Source organism: Anser anser (genome assembly GCF_964211835.1).
Source record: "Anser anser genome assembly, chromosome: 8".
Taxonomy (NCBI): domain Eukaryota; kingdom Metazoa; phylum Chordata; class Aves; order Anseriformes; family Anatidae; genus Anser; species Anser anser.
Window position 1 is genome coordinate 25,352,503 of NC_139728.1, and position 26,590 is coordinate 25,379,092.

At 40.9% G+C, this 26,590-nt stretch overlaps 1 protein-coding gene across 2 annotated transcripts in view; it reads right to left on the bottom strand.

Annotated features, from left to right (window-relative positions):
• LOC310903026 (uncharacterized protein) overlaps positions 1 to 26,590 on the bottom strand; it is a 132,997-nt gene that overhangs the window by 52,574 nt on the left and 53,833 nt on the right. The window contains exon 4 of one of the 2 annotated variants that reach the window (XR_014587235.1): positions 1,708 to 2,140. The exons of the other annotated variant lie outside the window; for it this stretch is intronic. The gene's annotated coding sequence lies outside the window, so the exon portion shown is untranslated. Of the gene's footprint in view, positions 1 to 1,707; positions 2,141 to 26,590 lie in introns of those variants that run through there. 2 annotated transcript variants of the gene reach the window in all.

The window sequence follows — 26,590 nt, forward strand, 5'->3', positions numbered from 1 at the left end:
ATGGGAAGAGACTGCTCTAGGAAGGCTTTAAGTGAACAATTCAGAATAAAGCTCTCTGCTTCAGGTAGTGCCTGGTTACTAGAAGAATTGCCTTGCTGCCTTAGCCTTGATGACCGAGGAGTAGCAGGCAGACGGTACTTCACATTTGGAGCTTCAGTCACTCCTGGAGCTGGCTCAGTCACAAGGAATCATTCTGATTCTCAGCAAATTTAACACATTGCCATGCGAGAAATAATTTACTCTGTTGCACCCTCTAGTGGGATTACTTTATAGTAATCAGATTCTCCTGATTTTGTTCATTTTCTATTCATAGTACACACGTTAACTAAGCGGAGTCACAAAAGGATGTGTTTGTGTTCCCAAATTAATTTACTTCAAGGTTAACTGACATTTCTCTTTTTTATTGGTGGTTTCTAATAAGGACTACTGGGGCATGTAGCACTCTGCGATACACACCCGTTTGAAACAATCAGGAATTTCAGTTTCTGGTTTTTTGAGCCTGGTTCTATTTTCAGTTTAAACCCAAAGCAGAAAGATTTTCCTTTCCAAGAAAAAATTGCTCATTCTTTTTTTTTTTTTTTTTTTTAAGGTCAGGCCATATGTGTAATAAGGAGAGATCCAAAGACAGGAGGAGAAAATGTGGTTTTGTGCATTAACACTAGCTATCTTAGGAGTGTTCGGTAAGTTTTTGTAAATTGGCAAATGGCAAAAAGTCACAGTATTATTAACATCATTTGGCTTATTGTCCATGTTGGTTCTAACTCAAAGAACTTACACTGGAATAAAAAATCAGACCCATAATTGAAATAAGAGGTGGAAACAGAATTACCAGGACTCAGATCCTGGAAAGATTTAAACACATACTTCGCTTTGGCTGTTGGGCTGATCATGTTCTCACTGCAAAGAGATTTGTCAGTCATGTTAACAGGAGCCGGCACAGCTCACAGATTCAGCGTGACCACTCCTAACACTTCACGCACGTATATAAAGCATTTGGGAAACTGGCCCAAGTGTTGCATTCAGATGAGCTACGCCTAGGTGGAACACAGGGCTGGTAACAACAGCCGAGAACTTCATCCTTGCTCCAGCTTCCCCATGGCAGACAGAGAAGTAGAGAGGCATAAACGTGTCCCGAAAACTGGGAAGTCTGCCAGCATGGGAGCAGCGGAGCACAGACATGCTTCCCTTCACAGGAGACACTCGGCTGCCCTGGCCTAGACAAGGTGTTACAGGCAGCTGAAGCGCGGGTGGAAATGAGTGATGGAGACGGCCCCCTATGGCTGCGGGCGGTAGGCACGGGACCGCAGGGCCGCTCAGAAGGCATCTCCCCCTTCCTGTAGGCTGCGCGTTGTGTTCAGTCTTGCTATAGCTCTCACCCTCTAAGGTTTTTAAATACAGACATAAAGATGTATAGACAATCCCAGATTGCCTTCCTCGCTGCATTATGATTTAAAATATCACGGCACTTCCAGCAAGTCCTGACATCAGATGGCACGAAGAAGCAAACAAAGAGGTCTAGCTTATCCTTTGTGCTTGGATGTATTTTATAACAGAGTATAAAGGAAATCAATATTCCCATCATAAATCTTGCTTACTCTCCTTATAGGGGTGATGGCTGACTTCCATGTGAAAATGTCAAAATAAAAGCGCTTTGCTCTCCAAGAGACTTTGGTTCAATCAGGCATAATACAGCACAAACAACCCTAATGTAAATAAATGCACTGAAAACGCAAACGTCCACAGGAGACAGGACTGTTAGAGCCCCCCGTACTTCCATGGGGAATATCCCTCTGCTGCCTAAGCAGACGTAGGAACGTCTTCTTGCTGCTGCTCACCAGAATGAGTGCGGGCTTTGTAATCTGATGAGCGGTGATTTTCCCTCGTTCATTAATATTCAAAATGGTTTCTTTCTACTTCCTTGCATCCCCTTAGATAGTTGACCAAAACGTTAACAAGAAAGACCACCCGTATTAGTCAGAGCGAGCTGACTCTGGCTCACTGCCTGTGTAACTATGATAATAAGCCATTCTTAAAGCCTTATCAATGTAAGTCGCCTTGGAGTCCACGCGCGCGTCACAAGACACGAATCCGTGCTGGCGAACCCTCATGATGCAGCTCCTGCTCTTCTGTTTCGCTGTGGCTGACACAGATCCCGACCACACAGAAGACAAAAAAACTTCAGCAGTTCCGACAATAAAATGTGTTAATGAAAGTACATTTATGTGCTTCAGATTAAAAAAAAAAAATCATCACTAACAAATAAGCTAAGAAGGTCATTACCACTTCACATTAATGAATTACCAATTTGGAGGAAATTGCTTCATTGTGAAACCAGGACACTGGAAAGAACAATATTATGTATATAAAATTAAATTCAAGCAAATCTATCTGACAGACAATAAACCCAGAGAGTATATATTTCCAATAATGGGCATTTGCAATTCACAATAATTTTGTCTGGGTATGTATCTGAAACAAGAAGAAAACAGAAGAGCAGATTTTGCAGGGAAGTGTTGATAACAGAGGTAACAGGATGAATAAAAGAATAAAAATAAAATTGCTTCCAGTAACCTGGCGGCAAAAACTAAAACACAGTGTCATCAATATCCATGACATCTGCGAACAGAGTCATCACAATGCTAAAAAAATCATATTGCATTTGCTCTGTTAAGGTAAGCCCTAAGATCTGGCACCTCTGTTTCTCGTTATAATGCTGTCAGAAGGTGAAATTCACAGGACAAGCGCTGCGTGTTACTTATGTCCTACTTAAACCTACATTTACCCAGTGTGTGTACTATCATCTGTTACACATGCATGATCCTTTGGAATATAGGTTTCTTGTTAAACTTGGTTTCAATTCAAATCTTAGAGGTGTCTTATGATTTCAGCGATGCTCATGTGAAAGTGAAACATTACAGTATCATAAATTTGAGCTTAATTTTCCATACAGGGGGGTTTCTTTTAATTTTAGGAAACATTCCCCATGTCCTTACACTCACGCTGATATTAACACCTGTGCAAACTTGGTGTAAAATGCGATCAAACCAGAATTCCCCAATCACATCAGCAGTGGCATTTTGCACCCACTTGGCACAGATGCAATTTATTATATGAGATTAAACACAGTGGTGAATCAGCGCTTCTGTATTTAAAATAATAGCACACTCCTTCACTTACAGTATCATCACTGGATTTAGGCACAAATGGAAAAAAGAAAAAGTGTCGAGTTCATCTTAAATTCACAGATTCCTATAACTATTAGCAAGTAATCATGTGGTTGGAAGGCACTGTTTAGGAACCCAAGAATAATAAAGTTGATATAAATCAGGCTAGAAATGCGCAGACATGGCTGTGTCAGAAAGATGCCAGTGCACAGCTACTATAGAGCTCTTATTCTTTAAAATATTGAATGCATACAAAACATAATGAAAAAATATTCCAAAAGTCCTGAGTCATGACGGTGTATCTATAACTCGGAAAGGAAACGCTGTAACCCCAAGTTTTAATGCCTCTTAAAGACTGCTAATTCAAAGGAAAGAAAACAGGCGGTTCCCAGCCCTGAAGAAGACACCGCATAAAAAGGTTCCCTGTGTTACATGAGTATGGTCTATAATGTGGAAACTGTATGGTGGGAGAATAAATTATCAGCAAATTAATTGGACAGAAATAGAAAGCTCTTATGTGTTTGGTTTTAGCTGTCAGCAGCTCAGCACTCTGAGCTGATCATGGGTGTTGTTTTAGTCAATCAAATAAGACCCTTTATATTATACAGTGTTCTATATTCTGTAACTAGGACTATTATAATTTGAGCTGAGGCAGTTATCTTTACTACCTTGTGAATACAATCTGAAAGAGTTACAGAAAATGCTGATATACTTAGGATGACCTTCTTTGGTTCAGTAGTGTTACAGGCATACGTTTTTTTCTTTTTTTGTTACTAGGAAGGAGAAAATTACATTGGGCTAAAATGAATACTAATGAAACTCCTTAGTTAGCTTTCTTTGTGATAAGAATAAAAAATTGGAGCTATGTTCCTCTAGAATCTCAAGCAATTTTTGCCCTTTATTCTGATAGAAAGATTACTGACAGTAGAGAAGGAGAGCAAAGTAATTTCATAAAATATCTGCATTTTTAAGAATGCTTTTGTTGCAAAAATGTTGGTGTGCAATTTCTTCAATCTACTTTTAAGGCTGTAAAGAAAAAGTACCTATTTGTTCTGCACTGCAACAATGCCAGCTGCATTCAATCAACTAAAAAGCTGCAAGCCATAAACCTTCCTCCACAGCTATAGAAGAAAAAAAGGCAGGGCCATAAAAATTCATCAGGATAATGTAGAGATGAGGCGCGTTTGAATCACCATCCCTGCAATCAACCAATCACTCATCCTGTGGCATTTACAGCACATCTCATTCCCCTGTTCCTTAAGGACAATTGATTTTCCTGATTCCATTAGCATAACGGCAAGGAAAATGACTGCAGTGCAATATTTCTGGAAACTTCCAACAAGTATGCTGTGTGCTGGAGTGTGACCATAATAATAAGCTACCTAGCTAGCAACTGCGTGTGCTTCTGGTGCTGCTGCTATGGTATCGCATCCGAGGGAAAAGGACACAGACTAAGCAATTTTGGGTTCACGCACAGAAAAAGGAAAGAAAAAAAAAAAAAGATTGTTTTCACAGAATATAAACCAAAAACTCACTTAAGCAAATAAACATAATTTCAAGGCGGGCTGATCAGTAGGCAACATCTAGCAGGCCCTGAGCATTATTGTGTTATGGTTAATAATTCCATTTTCTGAAACATTAGTAATACTTCTGCATTCCTCGATGGCTTTTATACTCCTGTTTTTGCTTAGGTTTAAAACAGAAGAAAATGAAACTTTAATACCACAGTTTTCTTATAAATATACAAGAAGAATGCATCAGTGGATTCCCCAAAGGATTTACAACCATTCACAGCATTACATAGTCATCAGCACTAAGCAGGGGTCTCCACATTTTTCAGTTTTCTCTTTAAGTTCAATGATAATATCCACACTGGCTTAAATTATTCAAGATGATGAAACTTTATTGGTGAACATGCACTGCCTAAATTTAAAACTGTACATTATTATCTTCCCTTGTAAATGTATTTTAAGGATGTGTTAAGCTTTTTGAAGTGTAATTCAGAGACTACTGTATCTCAAACAACATAAAATACTTTTCATCTTGTGAAGGATCCTTTAGACTTCTAAGGTCCTATCTGTTGTACATTTTTAAGTCCCTTTATAGTTTCAAACCCAGTGGGTTATGCATGTTAAATTCAATCCCTAAATTGAATTCAAAGTTGATACGAGCCTGCCTGGAGAACTAAGAAAAGTCTTCCTATTATGAGTACCAAAAGTCAATATTTTTAACCCCTCATTGACGTGCTTTTTTTCTTTATTCCTAGAAATACTACAGCATTACTCATGACAATGAAAAGAAGAGACAGAGAGAGAGAGAGAGAGAGAGAGATGATCTCGATTGCATCCTAGGACATGTAGCAGCATGGTCCAAATCCTTACAAGACTGATTTTTTTATTACTAGTATTTTAAAACCTACAACCTCTATTCAAAAATGTGGATCACTTCTTCCTAAGCATGGTAGAAACACAGAACCATTACTGAGAACCTAACATTTACATACAAAATATATATATATATTTGTAAAAGATATAAACAAAAGATGGAAATGTGTTGGCTCACAAGACCAAAAATGTTTTAGCACAGCACCAGTCTCCCTGCTGGGAATGGTTTCTGGCACTTTATTGGGTGGATGGAAAGGGACGACATTAGGAACACAGGAGAAGATTCAGCCTGGAAATGGTAGCTGAATTTTTGCTCGTAGATGGTAACTTTGAGGGACAAATTTAGTCACACAATCACATAGAAAGTATCCTGAGTACTTACAGGCACAAAACTACCATGGGTATTTCAGTGGCACACACCACAGCCTGCAAAGCTGACCATATGCAACAGAACAGAGAGCACCAAGGCCTCATCCTGACACGCTGCGATGTGGCAGAGCGGGGAAGCACAGCCAGCAGGAGCATGAGGACCAGCACACCACAGCACCTCACTGGGAGAGCCAAATGGTTCATCGGGGTTAAACAATGAACGCCTGACAGCCCCACCACATGCTTAGGTAGGACCCAACTCATAGCAACTATTAACGAGATTAAAGATGCCAGAGATCTCCCTCACACACACACAAAAAAAAATAATAATAAATCTCCATCAGTATGAGGTGACCAACAGAAATGCTGCACAGAGCACCCCACCATCCAAGTGCCAGGAGGGCATCCCCATTCGAGTGCCCTGTGGCGTACACCAAGGACGCTCGGACCACAAGTCTGGGTCAGAAAGGAGGGGGCCTGGCAGAGGTCTCAGGACCCTGTCTGTGACACTGGTGGCACTTGCCTCTGAACAGCGTGGGATCTCGGGCTCTGTTTCTATCCCACCCCAAAACTTCAGCAGAACCAACGCAGGTGCCTGCTGTACCTGCTATTTCCCACTTGACTGGCTTCCACCCTCTGACTAATAGCGCAGACAAAGCAAGCACGGTTTTGGCTATCCTTGAAACAATTAGCTTTCAAGAAAGACTTTTGTCATCAATTGTGTCTATCTTACAAAGTTAGAATTCTCTTGATACATTGCCCATGTCATTATGCTAAATAATAGCAACTATTCTTAATTAAAAATGGTCACTGGGTGTAGCTTTCCATCGTCACAGCAGTCCACACAGAACCATGGCGTGGGCACCTCCATCTCCCTGGGGATCACAGTGAGAGGAATAAGCTCAGATCTCTGAATGTCCGGCTTCCTGCAGCCCCTGGTGCTCTTCTCTTAGATACACAGCACAAATCAGTGTCTCCAAAGACCAAGAGCTCATTTCCATTGCGTGCAGTGTGTGATTTGGGCCATCCATATCAGCCCATCTGGGGCCTGGGTTTAGGGGTTTCATTTCTATTGTTTATGTTTCAGCCTGATGCTTTACATATTACTTTAAATCTGTCAGGAACCAAAGCATTTTGCAAACTGAAAGCAGACTTCAAATAACCTTTTTAGCAGAAGCAAAATGGTCTAACAGACAGGTCATGGGTTCCTATTCCCAGCAGCTCTGAGCTCACACCCCTGTCTGACACTTGCTTAATGTACAGACTTAGGCAAATGACCTAGCTTCTGCCTGTCTCAATTTTCTCATGTATATAATGAGAATAATGATATACCATAGCTTTTCCAGGAGCCTCATCAATGATTAGCTGATATTTGGGCAGCAATGTGGCATCATGGTTAGTCTCCTTAAGAGATTGTCTGGGGCAGGAGGGGAGGGTGCAGCCGCTGGTTGTCTTTGACATGCACATCTAAAAAACAAGGTACTAAATAACTGCTGAGCATGTATTTGTCGTCACTGAAAGAGCCATTCGGGAGTGTGCTTAACGTAGAACAGCAAAGCAGTTACTTGATACAAAAAGAGAAGGAAAAATATGGGGTCCGACTCTGTCATCTGGTGTTGCTTTATCCCACCAAAGTATCCCCAGCTCACTGGCAACAGTACATTACACCCATGCGATGCTGCTGGTGACCAGCAGTACGGGACTTTCCTGGGAGGGATCTGCAGTTACAGCAGTGGTCTGGACAGACCCACCGCCAGCATAAAGAGGAATTGTCTGCTACAGGAGGGTCGTAGCACGGAATCAGGCGTGGAATTAGCACAGCACTTTTACTCGTCCTCCTCTTCTAGAGCAGACTCAGCCTGCTGAAGAGGATGACGAGGTTCATCTTCTCCAGCTGCAAAGGGCTGTTGGCAGTACATATCACTTCGAGCCATTGGGATGACTGTTACATAGGAGTCAACACACTGCTGTCCCTAGAGTGGGGCAGAGCACCACAAAAGTGGCTTAAGGCCATCCTTTCAACTTCCTCTTGATTTGTGGTTGCACTTGTTGATCACCACCAAGATCAGGGCCACATGCACAAAGCAGATTCTTTTGATTAAAATTTTAGACATTCCAAACACAATTTTTATTCAAAATAGAAGCAGGCCAACATAAAGAGGAAACAGTATTAAGTGGGGTTTTAGAGTTGGTCAGGAACTCAGCTTTATAGCTCCTCTGAAAAACAGCACCATCAGCAAAGGCACCCTACAGTGTGAGGGCATCAGCTCTAAACTAACCCAGAGGAAATGCAAATCTATTAAGTCAACACCAGTTGTCTCTGACCTATTTAGTCTTTATCTGCCCACAAGCTTACTCTGATTTACTTAAAGCAGTTTATCCAGGATGAGCTAAGCCCCTGTTACTAATTGGCAAGCACCTTGTTTCACGTTGGCCTAAATGTTTTAAACTCAGTTAAAAAAGTCTAGTTTAGAAAGATCAAAGTGTCTACACAGCTATCCTCATTCCTTTAACTAAGCTGTTTTTAAATTGAATCTTAAATTAATCTACTTTAATTGAATCATTTTAATTAAGGTGCATGCTTGAGCCAAAGATATTGCCTATTTGCGTGCTGACCAAAGACCTGGTTAACCAGCATGATCCCAGGCAAATTCATCGGGCAAGACACCTTGCATCCCGACTGCTTCTCTTCTGTTTTGCTGCCAGGCATCAGAACCATAAAGCCTCCAGGTCCACTGAAGTGTGCTGAACCTTGATCCTGGAAGTGCTGTCACACAGAGTGAAAATGAGGTACATGAAAGCATGAATAATATATATCACGTTGCACTACATAGCTCCACGGCATGCAAATGTCAAGAACTGGATCGTCAGCACAATATTTAGTCCAGTTCACAGGCTGGATATAGTATTAAGTACTGTTGTTTTGGAGTTTTTGGTTTTATTTTTTATATCAAAAATGTCCCTCAAGCAAGCTTACAGCTAAGGTCAAAATATGAAAAAATACCCACTACCTTCAGGACCCAAACCTGAATCTGTTCTGGCAGGGCCAAGGAGTCCTGGCTCCAGTATAAAGGCATCTGTCTCACCACGACTGATGGTGAGCAGACAAATAGATTCACATCTTTCTTTCCGACCCCTTTACTTATGTTTCCCAAAGCTGCTGCTAACAGCTTCACAAATTTCTGCATGGGCTTTTCCACCACAAACCAGACCCTCCTAGAACCTTTCAAATCCCTCAGCAAATGCACTCCAAGCCACATGAGTTTTCAGGGCAAAAAAGTAAACGACAGAGCAGAAAATTTCAGGAAAAGAATGCGGCGAAGGGGTGAGGAGAGGCTCCACATTTTTGCGCTTGCTTGTTTCTCTGATCTTATTTCTTCTGACTCCCAGCATGTCTTGTCCCTCATCCTAGCTCTCCCTGTAACCATTACTTACTCCTTGCTCACATGAGTACTCCCAGCTTGCAGGGAAAACTGACTGAGACAAACAATATTAAGGCCCACACCATGAAAGATCCCAAACTGTATGGCTACACAAGCCAAAACATGATAGTGGAAGGAAAAATGACCCACATCTTAGCCCTTGACCCCTACAAGTTTAACGATACGTCTGGTTGCTGGAAAAGGCCTTTCCTCTTTCTGTGCCACCTCTCAGCCACTCTGTGAACAGCTGCTCAGATTTCTTCCCTTTCATTGGGAATGCTCCTAAAAACCAGGTTTATATGCACGATTACGGTCTGAAGCTCCAGCATCTACCACCTCCTTTCAGCTGCAGAGCCTGATTCCATATTCAGGGATAAATTCTACCTGCTCCTCTGTGGGCACCAAGGGAATCCAGGACGAACAGCCAGTGGGGTCCCCTGTACATGTGGGACATGCTTTGTAAAAGAGCAGGGCAAACTCAGCAGTCTCCAATCCTCCACCACGTTCTGTATGTGGCAGCAGGGTTTGTCAGATCACTGTGCAAAGAGGAGGCCAGGAGAGGCACACTGCTGAGGTGCCCAGGTCCTTCACCTTCTGCCTCATCTTAGGCAAAACTTCTCCATTTAGAAGGTGTCCATCCCTGGAGAACAGATACATTCTTCAAGAAAATGCCTCTTGCTTTTTCCATTTATAATGTGCATTTTAACAGCTGCAAATTGCTCTGCACATTAGTCAGGTGCATAATTAATAAATAATAATAATAACTTGATGCCGGTTCCGTCTGGCATCTGCTGGAGAGCTTGGCCCTCGGTGTGGTTTGGTAATGCTCTCAGCACTTCCCAGACAGACACCATCAGGCCACCCTAGGGCCCACGGTAAGAGACAGTCTGGGCAGCACAACAGGCAGGAGCAGGGGAGGGGTTTATTGTTGAGAAGGCTGCTAGATTTATTTAGTATCATATAAAAGCCCTTAGAAAAAAAAAAAAACTTCTTCCTTTCTCTTAACTGCCTGCCAAGAAATTACTTGGGGGAATGGGGAAAATGCTCTTTAAAAGGCTATTAAATGTTATTGTTAAAAGAAAAAGGTGCCCATAATGTAATGCCTTCCCCAGAGCAGTTTTCCTCTCTCAAGAACAGTATCTCAGCTCTCTGTTTGTTTTGCACTACCTAACTGAAGTTGACACTGTGGCTTCTGATGAATTGGTGCTTGATGTCATTGCCAATGCTAATAGTTCTCTAAAAGAAGACAATTTGGTGTTATAATTGCAGCAGAAGCTACCCAAGACACTCACAAAACAACAACAAAAAATTAACCCTTTTGGTATCTCAGAGGAAGACAACTCCCTTTTCCCTTCAAGTACTTGGGTTGGTTAAGTAACTGACTGCTCTTTGTTTATGGCTTCATCTACAGGTAGGGTGATCACATCACCTGTAGGCTGACCCCATGGAGATGGAAGTTTACAAGAGTGGTTCTATGTACTGCTCAGGGCTGCCCAAGACCATAAGCATTACAGATAACATAGCCCAAGCTTCCAGTATCATCTTTAATCATTGCCTGCCCCCCATCACCATTACTGGGGAAGTTTGAGTCTGATCTGAGGACTGTATTCCTAGCCATAGCTACAAAGCAAGCTGCACACCATGCTGATTATTCAAACTACTATGAACACTGTAAAGCTCACCAGTAAGAGAGCAAGCCTGGAATTTGTAACATTTGGCAGTTTTTGGCACCTGATATATGTGTGCATAAGTATGCAAATAGCACATATATAAGCTAGAAAAGTTTTTTTCTTCCTAGTTCCAGAGCTCAGTGCCCATCCTACAGAAATTGGTGAGCTGACACCAGCTCCAACACTTGACTCAGATTGGATCTGAATTCTTTAAACTGGTTTCAAGCAGACCAGAAACTATAGCAAAATGAAAAAGAAAAAGAAAAAAAAAAAAAAGAAAGAAAGAAAAGAAAAAGAAGAAAACACCACCAACACCAACAAAACAACAGAAGGACATAATTTCATGTCCTTGGCACTGATTTGACAACAGGCAGATCTTTTTCAGCATTGATGTTGCTGTCTTACTAACAAAAAAGTAAGAAGGAACTGATTTTTCAATTATTTGGTTTCAAAAGCCTAGTAATGTTTAAGTCGGCACTTGCTATACATACAGCCCCCGGGTGACATCACAGCTTTGAGGTTCAGTGTTGAACGTGGAGTTATTGCAGTGGGTGGGGAAGAGGGAAGCAGTCATTGTAAAAATCAGACTGACAGCCAGCACTCTCAACGGCAGTTACCAGCAGCTGTCCTGCCTTTGAACTATAACAGTTTTATTTTTAAAAAGTTAGATCAGGAGTATAAACTCCCCATCCCACTTTAAGGTTTTTTAATAAAAATTCAAAGTGAAGAGCTGTCATAGCCTTGAGTAAAAGCAACTGAAGGAGCTACAGTTGGCTACAAGTCTGGAGAAAGGAAATTTTCTTGTTAAATTTCCAACAGTGGCAGGTTGAAAATGAGAAAAAGGGAAGGGGAAAAAAAAAGAGAGAGAGAGAGAGAAAATCTGAAATGGGCAAAGAGTAAAGAAGAAAAAGAGAGGGACTAGTTCAGTTTGTTGTTGATATAGGACACACAGCTACCAGTGTGTTGAGTACCACTTTATACAGCAATACTGCACACAGCAGTATACTGAAGTGAGCAAATTCTGGCAGCCCTTGTACCCTCCAAGGGCATAAACAGATTGTCCCAGTTCCAATGCCATCAGAAAACCGCAGAGACCCTTTATGAACATTACCACCAGGATGCCAACTAAAGGAAGAAATTCCAGCCTGATCTCAGAAATCAGGCTTGCTTTTTCCTTTCCCACCCCTCACGGTGGTTCGTACGAGGCAGAGCAGTGCAAGTGGTGTGCGCTGTGCACTGCAGGTGCCCGTAGGAGTGGATGGAATTACCTGTTCTGGGGACGTGACATTTGAACAGGAATAACATCTTCACTGTGAAATACTGTATGTTAAAGAAAGAGAAATAGTGAAACCCCAGGGTTATCCCTTTAACAAGTCTTATTTTTTTATTTGAAAAACTTAATCGGGAATTTTTATTACTCCCAAAAAGTGTTTTAAAATATAAACCATTCCCTTCCAAGTTGCCTTGGGCATACACTGCTGAAACTTGCAGATGGAAGGCATTCTTGCAGACAGTGCTTCCTAATCCTTCCAGGAGTTGGAGAGGGGGCAAGAAAACCTCCAGGGTAAAACAACGGGAGCAGAGGTCCTGTAGGACACGAAGATGATGAATTCCAAGGGAGCAAGAAAAGCAAAACATCAGAGGAAGAGATTTTGGTTAAGGAAGCAGAACTGCAGTGGAGGGGAAAGTCTTATGGGAGAACAGAATAGCAAGAGAGGTGAGCCATAGCAGAGGAAATGCACAGAGTGGCAGAGCTGTAGGGCCAAAGCTGTAGATAGCCCTTGAAATCCTAAAAACAAAATTGCAATAAAAGGTCCAGGAAAAGAAAAATATAAAGGCAGTGAATCTGAGGGACGGTTTTATATACTAAATTATAACATGGAACCTACAGTCAGGAAGAATCTCAGAGACAGGCTTCCCCATATCCCAGAGCTACAGTAATAAAGCAAACTACTTGAGGGTAGTTCACTTTTGGGTTTGACAGGCACAGTCTGTTGTGTCCATGTGGCTTCCAGTGTCTATTTGCAATATTCACCAGGTTCTTGTACTGCACCCGTCACTGATATCTAGGCCATCACAAGTCAGAACTGAACTGAGCTGCTATTCTTGGATCAGAGCAGAAAAAGTTCTCATCTCACCCCCTATTTTCAGCCAACGTTTTCTCAAATTTTCCTCTTTGGGGCTGTTTTTTTCCAAGGTTTGTCTTTACTTAAAGGTTACTGTTTATGGAAATTTCAGCAGAAATGATTCAACTCCTAAGAAAAGGCAAAGCAAAATGTATATACGGATTTAGAAGAAAAAGAAATTAAACAGATTTGGAATCAAACTGATCAACAAAGAAAGACGAAATATGAACTGAAAAATAGCTTTTTCTAAGGAAAAGTGTCATTAAGAATTGAAGCCAACACTGGCTTTGATTTGACCAAGTTAGAGGCCTAACATACTACAAAACATGCTTTGTCTGACTCTTTAGTAACTTTCAAACCAGCTGCTAAGGAAGAATCCATTTTACCACAACTGGCAAACTTAGGACAGCAGCTGAAGAGTGACATATGCTATAGTCCTGAAATAGTTCTACATTATCTGACTTGAATACTGCTGACAGTGAAACCTCGGCAGCACGTGGTTCAGTACAGCCCAACAACCCGCTTGACTCCTGGGATGGGTTTCACAAGCCTTGCTAAGGTCTGCACTGCCACTGTTAAACATCGTTGTGGGCTTAAACTGACTAACTCCTGGCTGAAGGTCAGCAGACATGGAGTTTGCAATTCAGCAGAGCATGCTGGCCGCCCTGGCAGGTTCACTGCAGGGCAGAGTTAAGGTTACCCGTGCAGCCCTGCTCTCGAGCTTTGAGACTCTTGGTTCTGGCTTGACTTTGAGTTCAAGTCAAAGATTGCATGTGCAGTAATCTTTTGACCTTGTCTTTTGGTAGTGTTAAACAGTGGGTTGGAAAGATAAATTCTCCATCTGTACCATCTGTATGAATATATAAAGGGTTATCTATCTAGATACAGACCTAGATATGAGGCTAAGGAAGACACCAGCACATGTACAGCAGATTATAGATAATTGCTGTTCATTTACTGATCCTTACCCCCCACAGAACTGTGTAAGTTAATGAGCTCTGAAATATGAGTTTCAAAAAAACTTTCATTTCAATAATATTATACACCCTCGGGCTCCTATTAAACTTTTTTGCAACAATAACACCATTCAAACCAACATTCATATGTGAATTACAGTGATACTGCACCACAGGAAAATGCAGAGAAAATTAAATAGAAAAGAAAGCACAGTTTTTAGTCTGCTAGTTATCTTAGCTACACTCAAATTAATAGGCAACAACTCCTAGGGATGGGTGAATGGCCTCCAATAAAATCAGAAGCTGCCTGGTCTTCTACTGCATACATGAAAGGAGCAGTTGGAAAGCAGAAATACCACAAGATTATTTCTCAGAATTTCTGCCCTGCTCAAAAGGTAGCAAGCCCCAGCCTTCTTGAGTGACTTTCTGTCAGACTGTAATTCTGATCCCACTCACAGAGACACACACACACACACACACACGCTGCTCTTGATCAGAATTTGTACCTGAGATCCCAACCCTGGCCTTGACCCAAGCCAGGACCAAGCATGCAACCTGTGCAGCAGAGCCCACTCGCTAAGCTCTATTTTCAGTTTCACCCTCACTTGCACTGTCACCAGCTCCAGAATTGTTACTAACACTCTACAGATATATCTGACTTACAGTCTGATCAGAAAGATCTGACTTACAAATTTAGGTCCAATGCAGAGGGGTGATACTCCCAACTCGAGTAGGGTCTGGTTTTTAAAGTTTTTAGGAACTTTAACAAGTAAGCTAATGATTAATGAAATTCATAAAGCTCACTGGAAATCAATCAGAAGAGGGTGAGTAGGCAATTCTGAAATTCAACTGATATATTATCACCTTGCAAAATGTGCCTTTGGAGCACTTTCAATAACCTACCTTTCATGTTTTCTACAACATATGTATACATATTGATTTGGATGCTTATCCGGAGAAGTCACATTCCAACAATATTAGTTTCATGAGCAAAGAATGCTAAAAACCCACAGTGCTGGATCCTTAGCTTCAAGAAGCTTGAATTCTGATCCCAGTCCAAGTGCAAGCTGAATTCACCTCCACACATTAACATCTGTGCTGGAGCTTTTGCTGAACCTCCTATCACAATGCTGCAAGTCAAAGCCAAGATTTCCAAAAGCAACAAGCGTAAGCCAAGATTGCATAAGAAATTGAAATCTGACCTCTAATTAGTGCCTTGTATTTTAAACGCTCAGATTACACATCTGTGTTTTGCTTCCGGGTCTTTAAGGAGTTCTGTGTAGTGATGGGTATTTGAGCTGTCTCATGCTCATCACAGGACTAGGGGAATTCCTTCCCATTTTGATTATTCGGCCTTGGATCTCTGATTCACAGAATAAAGTAAATGAGACTGAAGTGAATTTTTAAAAGGCTCTGTTATTCCTGTCTAAGCTAGCTGTGTAATCCAGTTCTGCACGACAACAATCACATACGTTTTCTGTACTAGGTTCAGCCTTATACACAAAACCTTTTCAAGACAGTTCTTTTAATATCCCTGTGCCTACACAATTCCAGTGCAATCCAACAGAGTGGGCTGGCCAACTCACAACTGGTGGCTGTTGATTTTTTTGTTTGTTTATTTGCAGATCATCAAGAGCATGTGAAGAGTGGGTATGTGTGAAAAGAACTGCAGACTGAGCAGCTTAAAATTGGATTGCTTGAGCAAAAAACGCTCTCTTCCTGTTTGAAATTATTCAGGACTGAATCCTGACCTCAAGGTAAAGCAGAGAAGACTGGATTTGTAGAGGAGGGGATCTTCAGGCAGTTGTAGGAGCAAGTTCTCCTTTCCCAAGTCAAAGGGCACCGGAAATATTGTTCTGCAATGCAACCCTAGAGCTGCTGGGGTATCCATTGTGTGTGCACTCTCCACAGTCAGTCTGGTTACCACCTTACTGAATTTCTTGCCCACTCTCTGCATCACCAAATGTGGTGAGGACTGTACTGGAGCACAGCTCTGCAGAAAACACCGTGAGCTATCTATCAGGGAAACATCTCCAAAGTAGACAGCTCCATTCATCTCATCTGGTCTAGTTCTGCTGGTTTCTGCAAGCCTGAGGATTTAAAAGCCTCTCATATAATGCTTACCTGGAAAAATGGGTGGTCAGAGATGCACTGTGGCTTGAAAGGGAAATCTGTGAAGATTTTAAATGCTCTTCCTTCTCAGCAAAGGCCTATATTAGCCTCACATGAAGAGATGTTATCTCGGAGAACACTTACAAGCAAACTGAAATGAGAAGGTATTTTTGGTTTAGAAGTCCTGACCAGGCTAGCTGGGCTTCATCTCTATTGAGAGGTGAAGCACAGCTTGTAATGCCCACTGGCAGAAGGTGAAAACTCTGAACTTCTCCTATCCGCACTGTAGGCAAAACAGCAAGTCAGGAACTGACACGCTATGGAAGGAGCAGGAGAACCTGTGCCACAAGAATGGCAGTTTCAGTCCAGCCCTGAAGCTGAGCTGTCTTCAAGCCACTCTGGTGATGTGGTGAAGAACTTAGTCCTGTGTTGCCAGAGAAAAACAAGCTCAGGTTCTTCCCCACCTCTCCTCCAGTGAGTCCTAGAGCTACGGCAGCCTCTTTAGCACAAGCATGAAGATTTACAGTGTGGATGCTGAGTGGGACTTGAAAGTGGGCATGGACTACAATTAACTGAGAGCCTGAGGGACTCTTCCTCAGTAAGAGCACGTTAATACACTTGTAAAGTGCTGGAGTGCCTTAATGGTGCTCTTTAATCAGGTTGAGATGACCTATCAGAGAATGTGAGATGGCTGTGGATAAATGGTCCATATGCTGAATATCAAGGCACTTAATGAAAAATTTCCCTTAATAGAAAAATTTTCCATGCCCCATACTTTTCATTGACTACTTTTGTACAATTGTACCCATTTAATAGCAATTGTCATTTTCTACGTAACATCAACTGAAAATCACTTATTTCCTGCTCCAAACAACAATTAATGGCAATTATTTTACACAGAACCATGCACTGCTATAGATTTTTCAATTTTCCACTCAGCTTCTCTATGTATTTTTTATTTTTTTAGCTTAATTTCATCATTTTCAACTATCCAAAACAAGAGGCTGAAGTGGTGATTTCATCTTTTTTGGCAAAAGGAATTGAAAATATCCAACTATTAGAGCAGCAGGAACTATATAAACAAAAGAATAAGAAGGATGTACCACTGTCTCTCTAATTTTGATTTAAACTTAAGGAATTACAATATCCATAATAGAAAATCCAAGACAATGTTGTATTGTGCAGAAGTGGACATATGGCTTCTTCTTTATGCTACAAATACAAGCCTATTGCATTGTACTCTTCCTGTGACGAGGTGGTGATATGAGACCCCAGGACTGCTTTCTCTTGATGGCACTGAATGCTACACCTCAAAGATTGCTTGATTGCGAGATCAAGGTCAGAGCTCGGCAGTGCAGTGAAAACTGGATCCCAGGAGTGATTCCAGGAAGAGTTAATGCTTTGCTTTGACTTAGCTCTTGCCTAACTTGCTCAAGGCTGAAAAAGAATCATCTCTGTCTGAAAATTATCTGAATGTCTACTTTCTTTTTCTCAATAAAATGGATTTCATTGTTGTAGTTAACGGAAGGGGATTCCTGGTATTTTTGAATATGAGCATGTTGAGTTTTCATTCTGCTGGTGAAAATTAAGTCATCTTAATTTTTTATCAACTTTTAGAGGAAAAATGTATTTTCTTCCTTTGCTGCAGATGGATTTGGTGAATTTCTTTTTACAACAGTTAGTGGCTGCTTATACTTTACAATCATTAGCTCCACCCTGATCTACTGTTGCCTACTCTACATGGACTTACACAAGGATTGGAAGAAAATACTCCAAACAATGTTATACACAGCAGGGCCTTTGAAATAAAGAGTATCTCCCAGTCATCACAGTTTTGCAGAAGTTCACCCTCAGTCACTAAAACAACAGAAAATCTTGCTTCAAAAAGTTTTTTTTAATCAAATGAAATGATAGACCTATTTTTTATTCTTGTGGCTAAAGTCCAAAAACACACGCTCTGTCAATGGTGTTGAATTTAGCATTTTTGTGATAAAGCTCTTTGAGCTTCTTTTCAAATAAACATGTACAGCTTTAAATGAATAAATCATGCAAATACATGTTAATGTATACATAAATTAACACAACATAATAAGGAAAACGAAGAAACAAGATTACAAATTTTCTGCACCTCCAAAATATGAGAGTGATATTTGCTTTAGAAAGAACAAACTCATTTAGAGGAAAAGCTTATATAGATCCAAACAAACCCAAATCACCAATGAAAGCTAATTTTATGTTCAGCAAAGAAGGAAGATGTGCTTCCCACTACAACAGACAAAATCCAATTAAATTAGGCAAACGTAAAAACACAGAAACAAAATTTAATTTAGTAAATAGAATCTCAGAGTTGAATTCTGCTGTCCGTTCCATGTTCATAGCCCTCAAAAATGAGCTGGCGATTCCAGGGAACAGTATTTTGTCAGTATGAAGAATGGGGGTAGTCAACGGTAGAATCTGCCTCAGAGATTCAAGTTTTTGGATAAACTTTTCATGCAATTTATGCATTTCCTTTTCCCTGACTGACTATTTCCATCCTTCTTTTTTAATCTTTAAAGTTTTTGAATTAAGACAAAAAAATAGCATTTTGGGGAATACTGCTCAAAGGACATCATCTCAAAGCGTGTGCTTCGTACCTATGCCCTATGCATTGGGATGGATTTTTCAAGACACCCCCACTTTGTCTATCTCTGTTCCCTCTAAAAAAGAAATTACATGTCAGTGGATACAGAATTGTTCATTGCCCAGTGCTTTTGAAAATCCTGGCAAACCCTGCCTCATACTTTGTTACCACTCTTTCCAACAAGGTGCTGTTACTATATGAGGGTCTTAGATCCTTGATTTGTGAGGTTACAAAAACTTTCCCATGTTGTCTAACAACCACTGACAGTAATTTTCTAAGGTGAAGCCAAACTCCAGTACAATATTGCCAAGTATTTAAGAAAAACGTCTCCTGATAGATAGTCTATGATGCTGCTTACTACCACATATTCAGGGGTTAGTTCATTAGTATCACTCATGTTTTGACAAATGATACTCAGTTAGCAAGGAACAGGTTTCCGCTGAATTCTGCTTTCTGTTCACAAGAATCAAACTATAATAAAGACAACTCACAGCTCAGAAATGTTCAACAGAAACATTTGCTAAAATCAGCTGTCTTTCACCCTAAAGAACCTGCTTGAAAGGAGCAGAAATTTCAGCCTAAGACTCCCTGACAGTCATTTGAAGATGGAAGGTTTTATCACAGGCAAATAGAGTGTAAAGTAAGGACACCTATCTGATGCATCTAATCTGTCTAGTGCATTTGCCAGACCGTTATCACTGCACCTAGATGCCACAAGTGACTCCATTTACTAGTCAGTTTTGATACATGTACTCATAACATTACCGCTTTAAATATCTGATTGCTTATCCGGGCTGACAGCCCTGTTAGAACCTATTCATTCTTCCCAGTTGCCTGAACCCTTGGCCCTTTGCTTAAGCTAGGGTGAAACAAAGCAGATTTTTGTTTGCAGCAGTCTCACACCCACTGGTACACTGCCCTCACTGATGCGTCAGCCTTTACATCGATGCATATTGTTATTTTAGGATTCAATCCAGCATCCAAGCACAGTAAGTGGCAAAACTCTTGCTACATAAAATGCTCGTTGTTCAGATTTTGGGTCACTTCTTTTCACACAGTGGTTAAAAACAAGCACAGACAAGAATGTCCTACTGCTCTGTCCTCCGAATCATCCAGCTTCCAATCACTTCTTCTGTTGTTCAAGGCTAATATCGACATGTCAGAAATGTTAAAATATATTTCTCCTTCAGTACAAAGAATATGCAATTCTCTGACAGACTTCAGTACTGAACTGTCAACAAAAATATCAGTACAATAAAGCTGCAAAGTTAACAATCCATTCCGTGATTTCTGGAGATGTCAGTAGTTATTATAAATGACTTTCCAGTTAATTACCTGTTTTGAAAATTAAGGAGATTGGGGGTTCACAGCTGCTCCAATAAGTAGCTTCAGTGCCCGCCTCATCCCATTGAGTATGATAAATAATATATTCTCTACCACCCAGACTGCCAGACAGTGGCTGTGTCAAACTCCTCAGAGAGCACACTTTGTCTGCCATGTGTTATGGGCAACATTTATGACAAAAGTAGAAATTAGATGGTGGTTAATCTTGCTTCTCTGTGTCCCATGTGGGGCGCAAGCACAGTTGTAGTGTGGCTCACTGAATGACAGTCAGAAAAAATGATCTCAGCAAATTGAGTGTACACCAGGAAACAGCACAGGGAATGGGCTTAGGAAATTATTTTTGGTGAATTGGGCTATGAGGTAGTCTCTTAAAAGAGAAACAAGGTGACGGAAGAGCAAATTTTATTTTCCTTTGAAAAAATAAAAGGCAAGTTTTACATTACAGTTAGAGCACAGTGAAGAAGAATGAAATCATACTGCTCTGGGGTTTTTAATTTGCTTCTTATTGCTGCTTAGACTATTTAGCTTCTAGATCATAATAAACTCTATGATAACGACAGCACCAAAAGATGGATCCAGCTTATAAAAATACCACTAAAGTAAGAGCAGTAAGTTCTGCATTGTAGTTCCTGTGAAATGCAAAATGATTCTCATTTCACTTACATAGGTATAAACAAGGTAAATTCGATAGTCACAGAAGACTGACAAATTAAGGCAAGAGAGATCAGAATTGGACTTAGACACAGGCTGTCATCACACCGTAACAACACAGGACACAAATCAAAATTTTGCCTGAAGAGAAACACTGAGATAGTACCCAATAAGTCTTATCTGCTTCTAAATGAGATTTGATTCAGCTCACAAAGTAACTTAAAGTCAGTCCCCAGCTGTGATTTCCCTCTGAACATTTTTTGAATATATAATTATAGCATGAAGATCATAAGAGGTGGCATGAGTTAAGAGAATCATATTAGAATTTTCTAAAGAAACTTGCTGGCTAGAGCTACAGATTCCTTATGTCAAAATATGAGGAGAGGCAGTCCTGGTATCACTTCATCCCTCAGCATCTCCTGTCTGATATAACTCATGCCAAAAAGCAGTACCATTCATGGCTACTGATGCTATTTACCATTTAGACTCCCGCTTCCCATTAAAAGCAGTGCCTGTATCAAGGAACTGGGAGCTGTGGCTACACTTAATATCGGAACTGTCCAAAATTCTTTGTTTCCATCCATGGTTGTTACATTTTACTCAAGCAAATAAACACGGTGATTTGATGGGTCTGAAGACCACATGGAGCACTCTGCACATAACTTGTGTTCAGTATAAGACTGAATTAAGTGTACAATACCTCCTAAGCTGGGAGGCATTAATTCCTCTTGGGAGTTTCTGAGGGCTCCTGGGAATCTTTTCAGGAACAGGAGAATTTTCACTTTACTTCAATGAATCTTTTATTTCCTCCCCAATTTTTAATGAAATGCAGGAACTTTAACTCCTAAAAGTTGATAACAGCTGGCATCCTTTTGCTTTCACGCTTCGCATCTTTTCATTCTTAAGAGCCTTGTCAGTCTTGTTTTGACCCCTCAACTCTATACTTCCTTCTGTCAGTTGATGCAGCGACTGGCTTACAACAACAGAAGAATAGCTGTATAAGAGACTGCTTGCCATATAATAAACTTTAAAATTTAGCATATCTTTCCAGTTCTGTATAGAATACAGTTATTCCCAAAACATAAAACATTATACTGGGTAGGCTGGAATAAACAAACCAACCACCTGCATTTTCCTCTGAAGATTTTCAGAGACTCCCCAGCACTCACATCAGGAACGGCATTGATTTTCTGTACATCCTTTCCCCTAATTCCTCTAAAGCATTTCAGAAAACCTCTTGCCACAAGCCTCAGAGCATATATGTAGTGCACTCAGGGACATGAAGTTGGAGGTGATGTTAAAATTTTTTAATATTTGCTATACCCACAGCATGCTGACATAAATACCCAACATAAATTTCTCTTTGCAAAGACAAAGGGTTTCAGGGCTATAGCTTCACTAAAATGGCCTGCCTGTTATCATAAAATCTCTTGATACATTTTCATTAGGTACAGCTATCTTTGCCTTCACTGGAAAGATCCAGAAATCACAATTTTTTCCTTTAATTTCAAAATACAAGGCCTTTAGCTAGGATGACAATTTCGGTCTGTAAGACCGTAAATATTTGTCTATTCAAAGGCAGCATTTATCTTACAAAGGCACACATACCAGTTTTGCCTCTGACAAGTTCCTTGTTTATTTATTACTCTAATAACAAATAGACTGTCATCCCTGCTGGGCCTCAAAGATGAACTAAATCTGCTGACACAACTGATTGGGAGCGGCTGCAAATTATTTTATTAAAAACTGTGCAATAGCAGATTCATGGTGGGGAGAATGCTTAAATCATAATTCTGTTGCTGGCCTATATATTCCATAGGCACAACATTCAAAGACTTTCGTAACCCTCGTGTTTATACTGCATCATTTGATTTTCATTTTGTCCAAACAGAAGAGAAGCTGTGAAGAGGAGACAGATTTTTTTTTGTGTTGAGTGCTCTGTGTGCACACGCCAAGAGCAAAACACAGCATCTTAATTAGATGGGTCCAGAGGCTCCAGGAGACAAGGAAGAGTGACAGTCACTGGACATGCTTGATAGCTCTCTCTAAAGCAGTGCAGAGACTTTCTGGGAAAAGCAAGACAGATCCATACATCTCCAATTTTGGAGAGCCGAGCCAACCAGAACGTGATAAGAAAGGACTAGAAGCAGGTGAGTAAAAGATCCTCTGCAGACTGCACCATGGGTGGCAACTGTCCTAAGACCTGGTAAGCAATGCCAGGCCCCCAGCAGAGCCAGCCTTCAGGCCTGGCAGCCCCTTGGACTGAGCAGAGGCCAGGTATTCATGGAGGAATCACATACTTGATCCAGCTCCCTGGCTCTGGGAGACACAGGTTTGTAGCAGGGCTGCCCAGCAGAGACCCACCCCAGTGCTTGCTGAGTGCTGAAGCCCTGGCCATTACGTACCAACAACTGTAAGAAGAAAATTGCCAAAGAAATACCACATAATAGTTCTACTTAGCAGCATCATTCACAAACACTTCAAATGCTGGACGCAGATGTTTGCATATATGAACTGCCAGGTCTTAAGAAACAGTATGTGGCACTCATTGTCTCAGCTCCCTCCAAGGCTTAATGCCCTCTGGGTTGTTACAAAGGTCCCACCAGAATGAGCTTTTGGAACAACAGAGATTTAGGAGAGACATAAGAGAAAGGGAACGCATTAGGAACACAAAATTAACTCAGTGCTTTTGTAAATCACGCCCTTGTCCTGCAGCTGTCACTGCAGCTCACAAAGCTGTGCACTAGAACAAAACTCCTCTCTTTCCCCAGCAGTGCCATAGGAGCTACTAGCAAAGATGTACTATCCACCCCATCTGAGGCATGCAGGGCTGCACGGTAAGGAGAAAGCTTTGAGACTGGCAAACCTTCAACCAGAAGGGAATGTGAAGACAGGGAGATTCTTGTACACCTGTCTGGGCAATCCAGAAGCTGGACTGGAAGGAAAAAAAAAGTCATAAAAAGGCTGCTCCGCTGTTTAGCTCCCGCTTATGGGACAGGGCACTGAGGAAGCACGTGGAGCAGTGTGCTGAGCCAAGGGTAGCTGCCTAACACAAAACTGGCAACATCAACAGCAAATATCTGTGCAGAACAAGAGGGATGCAAGGAAAGGACTGTGCATCAAAGGGGTATCTCTGCCCAAGTAGGTTTCCGGGATAAACTATTCGTGCTCAAGGCAGTGCTAAAAGGCATCATTAACTGCACGGAAAACGCTCTTACAGTCATGCCATTTATATACTTGTAGAGAACGCAGCTGGAAATCTCTGCGTCACTTAGTCTTTCTTAAATTTATAGTGATATCAGTGGTACCTGGAGCTTGGTGTGGGCCATGCACAGAAGGGAATTACACGATACCAAACTCATGACCACCTTCTCCCTCCCCACATTTATTGGCTCCTATGCTGGACAGATTCTTACCCTGCACACTCTCTGCAATAACTGTTACAGTTACTTGGTCATGTGGTTTCAGGCATTTCCAAGGAAACCTCTCAGCAATTATTTCTGGAGATGGAAAGCAGTCTTTTAGCATGTCTTAGTATCTATTCCACATACTTTATATTACAACAATTTATTCTGCAATGTGATTACATGTTGGCATAGACTCTGATTAGGGCTTTAAACAGGAACTAACAGCAGTTATGTTGAATATGTTTTTCATCTGATGATGCACAATACCATTGATTGGATGTAGATTATATTCAGCATTAACTCCAGCTATATAAAAATATCACAAAGGAAAGTCTATCTCATGGCACAGAATACTCTTTAATTGCATGGATGATCAGTACATGTTGTGACTTCTGCTTTTTTTAAAAATCCTGTACACAAGAAAAGTCATGCCTGTAAGAGCAACATTAATCCAAGTAATTACCAAGCATTGTTTACTTCTCCTCATAAACTCTGAAGTTTCTTGATTTTTCACCCAGGCTGTATTATAAAGCTAAAGTGTTAGGGAAAAAAAAAAAAAGCTGGATATGTCACTGTCCAAAGATAACACTCTAAAGTTCATCATGTCAGGATTCAGGAAATATATTAACTGTTTCTTGCTGACTGCAGATGCATTGCAAATCTCTGATATTTTTTTCATAATACCCCTTGAACCTCATATCTTCACTGCACCTTATATTTTCACCATCCTGCAGTCTCAGAGTCTTGTTAACACATCTGTACCCCTTGGAGATGAGAAATGCCAATAAGTGTCCAAGTTATTTGCCCATGATCATGGAGCATGCAGCAGAACAGAGGCTGAATGACAACGGGTCTCTAAGTTACTTTCTTAATCCCTGGAAATCTACCCACTGTTGGCCTTCTAAAGCTGGAAAGGAGGCTGGGAAGATAGATATTTCAGACTCTCAGCCCAGATTTGATAGGATATACATGACAAAGAAGTGAAGAAACAAACCACTGATATCACCATAAATTTAAGAAAAAATAAGTGATGCAGAGATATCCAGCTGAGTTCTCTACATGACCAAGAAGGAGGGAAATGCTGATAAGGAAAGGATTAAGAAGTAGGGTCAGATTCTGTTCTTCCTCAGCATCAGCAAAGATGATTAGGATTTGCAGTAGTGGACTGAGAGGAGTGGAATCATGATATGATTGGGGAATTTTTCAGACCAACTTCTGACACCTTTATTCCCCCTACTGGACACTTCACTTGGCATACATTTGAGAGAAAATGAAGGAGGCAAAGAGTAAGAAGCAGAGGTAATGAAGAGCTGACCTGGTATGGACAGCACAAGAAGTGCCAGGGAGCACCGGGGTCAGTTTTCTGAGAAAAACAAAGAGGAATTTCTATTTCCATTGCAATTTACCTCCAGCCAGTGATGCAGCCTGCATCTTCCCTAAGACCAGGTCCAGGATAGATACTTGTACCCGTGCTGTATCACATAACATTTAAAAAAAAAAAAAAAAAATTTTTTACATTTTTGAGTAAGTTAAAGCTCTAATATAGCTCTGGCTTACACTGGCACAATTGAGATCTTGCTAACTGTATTATGGGTTATGTGTCCACCAGGAGGGCCTGCCTCTATAGCTATACCAGCAAACCTTTCCACTTTAGTTTAAATCTTACAAAATATGGGTTGGAGAAGGCATCTTTGCTAGATGGAAACAATGATTATCAATTTTCTTAGAGAATTCTCCACCAGGTCAGATCCTATGAGTCACGTTACTAACTGCAGGTAAGATAAATTTTACACGGTTGTAGAAATCAAAACTAAAATCATTCTAAACACATTCAAATAGGCACTATTCCACCTAAAATAAACATGGCTGTGAATAACTACAATGGTAAACATAATCATGCACATAGCAATCATTTTAGTGTGGGATAATACCTGTCTGTTTTGTCAGCAAGGCTTGCTGCCCTCTCTTGAGAAGATGCCTACTGGTTTGCTAGCTGTAGCTTCCTTTGTTAAAAAACATGACCCCATCTCAGGCTTGTTGCTTCAGTGTCTGCAAGAAAAAGCAGAAATTTCTGCTTTGCCTCCACTCACTCTGTTCCTAGTTGTCGTCCTGTTCACTTGATTTTAGTTATCAGTTACATAAGCGTTCCTCTGAGAACTCAAATGCACTAGCAAGGAAGAGAGACAAGAGGCGGCATGTCTCTCATACTTCTCATTTCAGAGCCAAGGGGAGCCTTACAGCACACTAAGATCACAATTGCTTCTTTGGTTTCAATTTTGTTTGGATGCTAAGATCATTAACTTCTTTTCACATAACACCAAACTGGCAGGTTATTTTGGTAATAACACAAACGTTACACTGATCA